The 11,070-nt window shown below is 34.6% G+C and overlaps 1 protein-coding gene across 1 annotated transcript in view; it reads right to left on the minus strand.

Moving 5' to 3' along the window:
* The window catches only part of ZBTB20 (zinc finger and BTB domain containing 20), an 853,596-nt gene extending 842,820 nt beyond the window's left edge, over nt 1–10,776 (minus strand). Inside the window, exon 1 of the mRNA XM_014546952.1 lies at nt 10,655–10,776. The gene's annotated coding sequence lies outside the window, so the exon portion shown is untranslated. The remainder of the gene's footprint in view (nt 1–10,654) is intronic.
* Between the last annotated feature and the right edge of the window lie 294 nt (nt 10,777–11,070).

Genomic DNA, 11,070 nt, shown 5'->3' on the forward strand with positions numbered 1-11,070 from the left:
GACCCCACCAGTGCACGAATTTGTGCACCAGGCCTCTAGTAAAAATATATTTTAAAAAAATAAAAATAATATGAATAATGAAAATGAATTCAGGTGCTATAGGAAATGTATTTTAGCAATATACCCTAAAAACAAGAGCAGTTTTAGAATTTATGAAGTAGTTTTTGAAAATATAGATGCTCCAACATGTGTCTAAATATTTTGATTTAAGATATCTGGGAGTAGGACCTACAAATCTACATTTTAAAAGCCCCTGGCTGATTATGATGTAAAATAGCCAAGAAAAGTAGCATTTTCTTACAGTTTTAGACCAACTAGAACTCAGGATGCCTGAGTTCCAAAACCCCGGACATATTAGGGATGGAGCTCAGAAATCTGAATTATAACAAACTCCCTAGGTAGTTTTAAGTACAATAAAATTTAAGAACAACTGGACTAGCGTCCAATACTACAAATTAAAGACTTGGAAGGGACAGGTACAGGGTCAGAGGGAGCCAATGGGGAACAAAAAGAAAAACAACAAAGGGGACATCCATAATAATTTCAACAATAAAGATAAATTTTTAAAAATTAATTTAAAAAGAATTTTAAAGATATATACAATTTACTTCTTCATATTCTGTTATTTTAAATTTATCACCTTCTATTTTAACAGTTATCACTGTCAAAATGAATTTATGAATGAAGGGTAATTTAAATAAAATACTAATTTTAGGCTCATACACATTATTATTATTATTATTATTATTATTAAAGTTTTTTAAACCAAAACTGTAGGAAACTGGACAAGCATATCAAGTGATCTCCAGAGAACCTATCACCACTGAGAAGCATCCAACTAAGAAATGCTATGAATTTCAGTGTTTTTTAAATGTGTCTGTGTGCTTTGCTTTGACTAAGGCTTCTATTATCTAGTCCTTCTTTAACTAGAGCAGTAATAACAATATGCTATTAAATTAGTATAGGGCTTTACTATCTTAAAGAAATTCCACACACATCAACTCATTTAACCCTCACAAGGTAGACAAGAAGGGTAACATTTATTATCATTTTTCTGCAAATCGGAAAACCGAGTTTAAGAAGCTTAAGTAATTTGGTGGTGTTTGATGGTAATATATGAACTGAAAACTCCAGATGTGAATTCTATGCAAAAAAAAAATCTGAAATTTAATACTTAGAACTCATTTTTAAGTGTAATTAAAAATTTAGAATCTCTAAATTACAAGTTGTCTATTGTCCTATACCAAAGATGAGTTTATCTTACTGTTTAAATGTGTTGTCATTTATTTATTTTATGGCGAAAGGAAAGAGGTAAAGTGGAGATCAATTAACCACCATCAAACAAAATAAAATAAAATAAAACAAGAAATTGGAATACCCATCAGTTAAAATACTATTTACCATGTTCATTTGTAGTTCAGCCCTCTATATGAAAAGTCCCTGTGCCTCAGTTTCCTTCTCTAAAAATGGGATATCAAATAGTAATTTCAAAAACTAGCAATTTATTTTTCAGTTATCATGGCACTTTAAAAACTGTTAAAACAAATATACAACGAGAATAATATTAACATGTGCCCAATCCCTAAAAAAAAAAAAAAAAAAAAAAAAAAAAAAAGTTCAAAAGTACTTTAAGATTGCCCTGCCTGGTGTGGCTAAGTGGTTAGAGTTGGTTGTGGATTCATTTCCCAGTCTAGGTTGTAGGTTCCATCCCCAGCCCAGATCAGAGGGTGTGCAGGAGGCAACCAATTGATATGTCTCTCTCACATCTCTCTCTCCCTTCCTTTCTCTCTCTCTCCTCCTTCCCTCTCTCTAAAAATGAATGGAAAAAAATATCCTTGAGTGAGGATTAACAATAACAACAAAAAGTACTTTAAGATTTACTAGTCCAGCCTGCTCATTTCATGCATGGGAAACAGAGCTAGAAAGGTTAAATATCTTACCCAAGATAACATAGTATATATATTTCTTGTAGTACTAGAACTAGAAATGATGTATCTTTACCCCAAAGTTAACTACAATAATGCACTAGTAAAATGGCAATAAACTTGTTTTCATAATCAAAAACAGAAATAGTCATCCTATATAATAAAAGCGCACTATGCAAATCGTCCCCTCGAAGGGAGTTCGTCCAGGAGTTCAACCAGGGACGGGGCCGGCCAGGGGAAGGGAGAGAGGTCCTAGCCAGCAGCAGGCAGCCGCTAGTTTTAATATAAGACAAAGTAAATTTATAAAGGGATGCTTGGAAAGGAGGTGACATCAGAATGTGTTTTTCTGAAGAGAAAGGACTCTAAATTTATTTAAAACTCAGAAATAAAAATAAAGCAAATGAGACATTATAAACCAAGCAACATAATCATTTACTCAGACCTCAAACATTTGAATGCCTCTGGGCTAAATTCCATAGAAAGTCCTGGAAGCAGAAGGATGAGTAATACACAGACACCATCCTCAATATGCTTATAAACAATGGCAATACAATGTGAAAAGTGGTAGTATCAAGGTATGCATATAAAAGTTGCTCTGAGAATATGCAGGAAAGAGCCCTTCACTATCTGAAATGATTGAACTGAGGCTTTATAAGTGATAAGAATTAAGTGAATATCTCCAACAATCCCTGCCTTCATCATCCCGAATTCTAAATTGTTTGTGCCTGGAATTTTTAAAGTATTTTTAGTATACCCTGGCATGAGAGGAGTAAAATGCATACATCATAACTTCTCCTTGTATAGTGAAAATTGCCAAACACACTAAGACATAGATTTTTGTGCAGCTATTACAAAATCAGAACTTGAAACAATTTGACAAATTTTTGCAAATGTCCTGTTCTTTCCTTTTCATTGGCTCAGGCATCAGTTAATCTCACAGCAACAGGGACACAAGGTGGCACTGTGGTGCTGACATTCACTTCAGGGTCCTTTCTAAATGGACAAATTAGAAAGAGGCAAAAGGCCCTATTTTGAAAATTAAAACCAGAGTTTTAACACTGGCCTTCTCCTAGCTCTACTAGCATTAATAGCAATTAAAGAAGGAGCAAATCATTTTGCATTTCGTGAATATCACATCATGCCGGTCTAGAAGAGAATTATTACCTGATGGTTTCTGCAAATTTTATTTGTTCATAGAAATGTCCAAAGACATATAGTATAGCTTGGCGAATAGAAACTCAGAAGTAAACTCTTTACCCTGTGTAAGACCATGGGCATCTAGTGGCCAGTGGGGAGGAATAAAGCCATAGTAACCACATTGTGCTTCACTCCCTTAAAAGCAACTCTTTTATCAAACCATCCACAGGCAAATATGTCACTTGGTCTGACAAATGAGAATTTGGGGAACACTGCATTCACTGAATCATTAAATAGACCCAATAATATATTGTGACATCTACTTAGGTCGAAGACAACCACCACAAAAAAATTAAATTATGCATTGCTTTCTCAGATCACCTAACTTCCCTTCGTCCTTCCATCATTACCAACCTACATGTTTCTCCATACAGGCAGAAAAGGATTTATAGGTAGAAAATGATTTACAGGTAGGAAATGCAAGCAGAATTAACTACCTATATACCTATTTAAAATAAAATCACACATTCTTGAAAATAAAAGAAAATCTAATAAGGAACTTTCCCCTTTATTTACAGGCAAGGAAACTGAGGCTAGAGAGATTATGATTTATTCAAAATCATATAGTCAGTTAAGACTAAAAACCAAGCCTCTGGATTTAAGCACTTTAAACCCCTTTTAGCATTAATTAATGCCACCTGCTCTCCAAAGCAGTACTTCAGTGCTTTTTGTTTGTTTTGTTTTTTCTTACCACACCATAGGGCTTCCCTCAACATATTAGAGAAATAATTATTTTCTAAAACTGTAATGCACATTTTTCATGCTAAGTTGATAAGACTGAAACTACTGTATATAAATCCTAGCATATCTTCATATTTATGGCCATATTCTGAGCCTGTTATAAAAACATGCTTCTTTTTTTTTATAACTAACAAATTATTCACATTCATCAACATTTAGAAAGCAAAGTAGCAGTGGGCAAAGTAAGGTGTAGAATGTGCTGGTCAAAACCACTATACAAAAATGGTTTCAGAAAGCCATTTTGTAAAAAAAACAAAAACTGAATCCATTCGGACTGAGGAAGTTTAGAATTGTTTGTTTTATATAAAAGGTATTTTTACTTTAAGAGAAGAAACACACACAAACTTATTCAGTCAATCATTTCATCTGGTCTAATTAAACTAATGATGCTGTTTTGTGACATGCCTTGGGACTGCCTTGTTGGGAAGGCATCTTATCAAAACAACTAAAATCTGCATTAGAAATGTGAGATGTTAGGACTTTCTCTTCTATTTTCTTTTGGTGGTACTAATGGAATCTGTCTTGAAGTGGAGAAGAAATTTAGGCAGGCATAGGGAGAAGATAATGCTATGTCAAAAAGGTCAGAGGGCTTTTATTGAGGAAAGTCTTTTTCTTTTATTATATTTATAAATTTTGAAGTTTCAAAAGCACCCACCCCTTCTACCCTCAGCTTTATTTATATTTTTATCTCCATTTGCTTAATCATCTCTATTCTTCTCCCCCTCTAAACATGAGGTGAGGGGATAAAAGATCATTGTTGATTTGGGGAACTATAAAAAGTAAGAATTATTCCAGTTCTTTTTGCCCAGCCCAAAGCCTGGACATGGGTGTAAATAACCAAGAATATGGAGACATTAGTAAATATGTGCAGAACCAAAGTACATTTACTGGGCCAAAATGAATTTTATTATGTCCAGAGTTTAAAAAAAGGAAAGAAATAGAAATAGAAAGAAACCCAACAACAAAAAGAAAACCAACAGCATAAAGCCACTCTTGAGATATTTACCTAGTTCATCCTATATAATAATATGCAAATAGACCAAACAGCAGAATGACAGGTTGCTATGACATGCACTGACCACCAGGCCAGGGGGCAGACGCTCAATGCAGGAACTGCCCCCTTGTGGTCAGTGCGTTCCCACAAGGGGAGCTCCGCTCAGCCAGAAGCCAGGCTCAAGACTGGCGAGTACAGTGGCGGTGGCGGGAGTCTCTCCCACCTCCGCGGCAGCACTAAGGATGTCCAACTGACGACTTAGGCCCACCTAAGCCGTCAGTCGGACATCCCCCAAGGGCTCCCAGACTGCAAGAGGGCGCAGGCCAGGCAGAGTGACACCACCCCCCGAGTGCACGAATTTCATGCACCGGGGCCTCTAGTATTTAAATAATAACAGAGGGGACCATATTCTCACTGTTTAAATGTCTTGGTGTCTAAATAAGGGATACTGTTTGTTTATAATAATAAAAGTACAGTTACTATATATATATACACACACACACATCTACCAGAAAGATTACATAGCCTAAAGCATTGATAGCGTTCTACTAATAACAGTTTTTTTTAATAACTTTTAATTTGGTACCTGACAATAATACCTTATTTTCTCCCAGTTGCATTTGATTTACTGGAAAGAATCTCATACTATAAAAGGAATTTGCCAACAACAAATCACAATTTGATTACAACAGTAATTCAGAGAATATTTCTGAAAGAAAAGGTAAAAATAGCAAATAACCAGGCTCATTTAGTAAAATCAAATTAAAGCCTTCTAAAGATTAGAAATACATAAAATTTAAATAATTTAAATTCAAACATGGTTTTAAAAAATGTTTAGATTAAGAATTTACAAATAACTAAATAAAACTATTATGTATGAGTTGTAATTATTGCCAATTTTAGTTTCAATTTATTGAACATCTTTTTAATTTTCAAAAACCTCAAACTTCATTATGTAGTTTTCTATTTATTAAATGTGAATCCTTACATTAGTTATTTAATATGAAAAGTTTTAAAATAAATTCTTAATATTCTAAATGTATACTGTGTAATATTTGTTAAATTCCTACCTTGAGACACAGAAGTATTCAGTGCCAAAATGACTTCTAATGTCAAGAAGGTAAACACATTATGCTATAATTACCACCCTCTCCAACAAGGTTTCAAAGGTGAGACTGAATACTAAGAAATTAATAACAATATCTTCATTTCCCATCTGGTAACTACATGGGTTAACTAACTCAACTCTTGCTCCTTACCTCAGAATTCTCACTTGGAAGTTAGTAGCTAACTTTTCCTAAATTAAAGCAGTTATATAAGGTTTGCATTGGTTAACTGAACTACAAAACACCCCAGGCTGAAGTTTCAGTTGAGTGTCAAAAGATTCCAGAAAGATAAGTTCCATGTCCTCAAGTTGATTACTTTCAAGTGAACTGTAGAATCACCAAAAGGTTTGATCTTGGAGTAGAAGAGAGGTTATGAAGCCAAAGTTGAGCATAATTTTTCCACAGTTTAGTGCAGAAATAGCATGCTACTTACTCATTACTACAGTTATATAGCTACAGCGTCAGAAAAGCCCTTTTTCTTATAGGCCCTTGAAAGTTGTTTCCAACATCTGCTGTAGTGCTTACATGTACATGATAGTAATAATAGATGGCATTATTTCTTCCCACAGCCTCAGAAGTTTGCCTATGTTGAAATTACAAGTAAAAGAGCTCAAGAAATATATATTTTAATACATTAAAATAATGTCATCAATGTTTTCTGATGATTAAATATATAGTATCTATGTTACAGGAAAGCATATGAATTCAGGCACTCCCTAGAATTTCTAGGATATAGATATATCCCTTGTGGTTTTGGTAGAGAATTAAATGGATTTTGCCAGTTATTTGACATTGGCTATAATCCCTAAGGATTCTACAAAATGCTAGAAAATACTTAAGCAATGCAAATGCACGAAACATGGGTTTTCAAGAAAATTACAAGTTTCAAGTTTTGCCAAATGCCCAAGAATCCTGTATGTAATTTGAAAGTTTACAGCAAAGAATTAATTGACCAATACTGACTCTAGTAACATTGTAAATAATATCTAGTACTTGTACAAGATAACCAATGGCTTATACAATATGAAAAAAATAATTTAAATTGGTTGTTTTCTAATTTAATAATAACTCCTGCATGTATGACTGTTTATTATCCTTGATGCAGGGTGTACTATGTAAGTAATATTTGATTTCTATAATTTGCTTGCAATAGTTACACAGCCGTACAAATGAAAATATTTAGATTTTATTTTTTGTGCTATGTGACTTTTCATGCTAATTAGATCCTCACTGATTAAGGAACTTAGGATAGGCATACTATTTTGCTTCTTTTGTAGAAGTTTAGTAAAGTATATTTTCCAGTGAAAAATGTAATTTGTTAAAATATATTTCTAACGTGGCCTCCATTTAAGGGAAGGCTAAATTAATATGCTTCATTATTAACTTTTAGACCTAAACAGGCCACCCTTGGGACTGAAGAAGCATGGAACTAGTGGCATTCAAAGAGTGTCAACATCAGTCCTTCCTTTGCCAGAAGGATCACTCACTAGTTAGCAGTATCAGCCAGATGCTGCTCCCATATACCTTGCCAGACCCTGGAGCAACACATTTGCTCAGAGCCTGAACCTGTCTTCTGATGTGGCAGCATGACCAGCCACTACTGAGGCTGGGCAAGTCCATAAACATGTCCACTGATAATTTCTATATTTACATAGAAGGCCAGAACATGTGTAGATAATCACACAATTGGATATTTATGAAGTGCCAAATTTTATGAATATAGGAATTTGTTCATTAGCACATGGACTAATCATTAAAATTCAAAAATAGATAAACAGGGATGCCATTTATTTGTTCACATTTCAGGGGAAAGTCTGCAGCTGCTATCCTTTTGATGAATAGCTTCTGGAGAAAAATGTGAAAAAGAAAAGTATTCATAATTTTTGAAATCTTAATGAGTAAAATCCAAGAAATTACTCTATGGTCTTTATATTTAAAATAATCATAGTGATTCTCCCCTTAGTTTAAAAAAAAAGTTTAAACCAGCAATGTACTTAGCATGAATTATACTGTCCTGCATTCTACTGTTTTGGTCCTTCTAGAGGAGCCAATGATGATTTTCATCAAGATAGGAGTTAAAAAGCACACACACGTCATTCAATACCAAATTGTTTTAGCTACAGGGCATGGCAGAGCATGAAATAACTGCTTTAGAGCACTTCCTCATGTGGGTGTGTTAGATAACTGTCTGCTCCAACATTAAAATGAAACACACTGTGATCGGACCAAGACTTCAGAGTTCTCAATAGGCAAATCTCATGTGCTGATAGGAAGAGCCCACCGTAACCAGCAAGGCTGGTTAATGAATTTTTCTGGCATTCTATAGTCCTCCTATGACTCAAGCCTTTCAGCTTTCCAAACCCCTCCCTATACAACAGAGCACACTGGTTTTAAGTTTACTTACACACATTTTACAATGTCCTGCTGTATTTAGATTGTGACAGTCCTTCCCAGAAAATGCCGAGATTATTTTTCCTACTAAAAATATTTTAGATCTACTGAAGGCTGAGTTATAATTCAGAAGAAAACATATACACATTCTAAAAATCAAGCCAACCATAAAAATCATTAAAATTTAACTTTCTTTTATATTCTTTCTAGAAAGCTAAAAGAAATTTTCATCTTCCCTTAAAAGCCTCTCCATTTAAGGGAAGGCTAAATTAATATGCTTCATATGAAAATTTTTAAATGTCATATGTGAAAAAATATCTGTGATTCCTTCCTTCATACATGTATGAGAATATTGTACATAAGGGCACATATAAGCACACAGATATCTCCACACATACATATGTACAGAAAAAGAGAATTATTGATCAAGAGACATATGAAAATTTCCTTTTGAAAAAAGGCACAGAATTTTAGATAGTACTCATGTTAATGTAGAAAATAACAGGTGCATGACACATGCACACTTTTGACATATTAGTTTTAAAACAAAATTTTGGATCAAGAATCTGAAATGAAGAAAATTATATATGAAACACAATCCCCTTGTACCCACTGTTAACATACACTTTCAACTGACTCCCCCCAAAAGTTCCCATTTAAATCTCTGCTAGAACCTGAGTATACGGGCTATTTGTACTACTGTTGATCAAAGCTGGCCTTTCCAGCTGAGAAGACAGTTTAGGCAATATAAGCAAATTAAAAGTCTCTGAATAAATTTTTTAGAAGAAAGTGAAAAAAGACTTAACAGCAAAAGTTCACCACCTACTTGGAATAATGGATTTTTAATAAACATTTTACTAGGTTTGAACATTGAGAATGTGTTTGGGAATTTGCTCTGGTGTCCCAGGTGGGTTAAGAATATTGCTTTATGGACTTCTTTGTGTTGTCAGAGAGGCCTAATGGAATTAAAAAAAAAAAGTCTGCCACTTCTATTAAATAAATAATGTATTATGAAAAAGGTGATTGTTATCAAAGATCTCTATAGATCAGCATCCATTTTCTATCGTTGCACACATACATGCTGAAAATATTTCTGTATCTTACTAGCTGACTTAATTTTTCTCAAATGAATAGCAGTTTACTTTTGAACAAATTAGAATAAAACTCAATTGAGAAGTCCATTTCAAATGGACTTATTTAACTACTCTTGAGTTTCAAAGAACTCTGTTCTGGGAAAACTCTTCAACAATGTAAGCTAGTTGTGAAATGCAACTTTTCCCACCATAAAAAATAAAAAATATAAAGGGGGAAAAATACCTCAAAACTATGTTTGAAATAACAAATACATTATTTATAGCCCCCAAAATGTTAAGAGACTACTTACAGTTGTTGCACAAGATGACCTGAAACACTCCATAGCTTCCACTTCGTAAAAAGATGGCCAGCCCCCCCATTCCTCCCTCCCCAAGCATAAATAAACAGTAACATACTAAAAGGAAACTGTCCTAGGATAAAAACTGCTTGTTAAGAAAGTTTGCATTCTTACTAACCACAGTGATATCCCTATAAAAGTCCATCTGCAAAATAAAAGTTACAAAACAGAGTACCTTATTCCTTTCTAAATACATCCCCCAGATGTAATACAGAAGAGTGTGTGATGATAAAAATAATTACTAGATTCTCATTCACCCTCGGTGACTCCCCTCATCTTATGGCCAATGCCATCAAATAAATATGCTGGGCAAAAAGTCTTCAACCTGCTTCAAGGATTTAAACTGTAAATATGGACTTTAAACTTCAATGTAAAACAAAGAACAAGAGTCTCACTTTGGTAATACCCACACTGGCACTACAGCTAAAACTCATTGGCACATAACTGACAAAACCCAATTAGCAATAAATAAGGACAACATGATATATAGACAGACAGATGGAAGTGTATAAACAGACAAGAAAAGCAAAGAGACTAACAAACATACGGAGGGGTCTGTTTTAAAAGAGTGAAAGATACTGATTTATTTGGTACTTTAGTGAGAAAAATAGGGTTGTTTGTAATTATTCTTAAAGTAATTAAACTGAATCACAAGGGCACACCCTTAAATAAGTAGGAAGAAAATTAGCAAAGGGTAGGCCTCCTATAAAGGTTCCAAATTTTAAGGTAGCAACAGCTCTGTCAAACTTAAATCTGGATATTAAAATCCAAGGGAGAAAGAATAAAAGCATTGAGGGCTAAAGGAGATGATAGGTGGAGGGGGGAATTGAGGAAGCAGGATTTTTTTTATGAAAGTTGTCTGCCCTACCTTCTTCCCCAGCGCTGAGTTTCTCTTCTCATAATCGGTGTCTCCCTGGAAGTACAGTGTGAGTGGTAATGACTGCCTGCCTCCCTAATGAGTCCATTTTCCTGCTCTTGATGTTGTGTATATACACACACTGCAACCTACCTTACAAACCACAGAGACGGGAAGAGAAAGAGAGCAAGAGAGGGAGGGAGAGGGGGGTCAGTGAGGGAGAGAGAGACAGAGCAAGCGAGTGAGAAAGAGAGAGAGAGAGAGGAGAGAGAAAGAAAAACAGAAAGAAACAGAGAGAAAGGCACAGACAAAGCCCTCCTACCAGACAGCAGACAGCCTTCCTTCCCCTATCCAGCAAAATGCAACTCGTCTAATGCAGCAACAGGTTCAGTATTGCCAGACTAACAGAGTGAAAAAAGGTATATTCT

Source organism: Myotis brandtii, unplaced genomic scaffold (genome assembly GCF_000412655.1).
Source record: "Myotis brandtii unplaced genomic scaffold, ASM41265v1 scaffold46, whole genome shotgun sequence".
Classification (NCBI taxonomy): domain Eukaryota; kingdom Metazoa; phylum Chordata; class Mammalia; order Chiroptera; family Vespertilionidae; genus Myotis; species Myotis brandtii.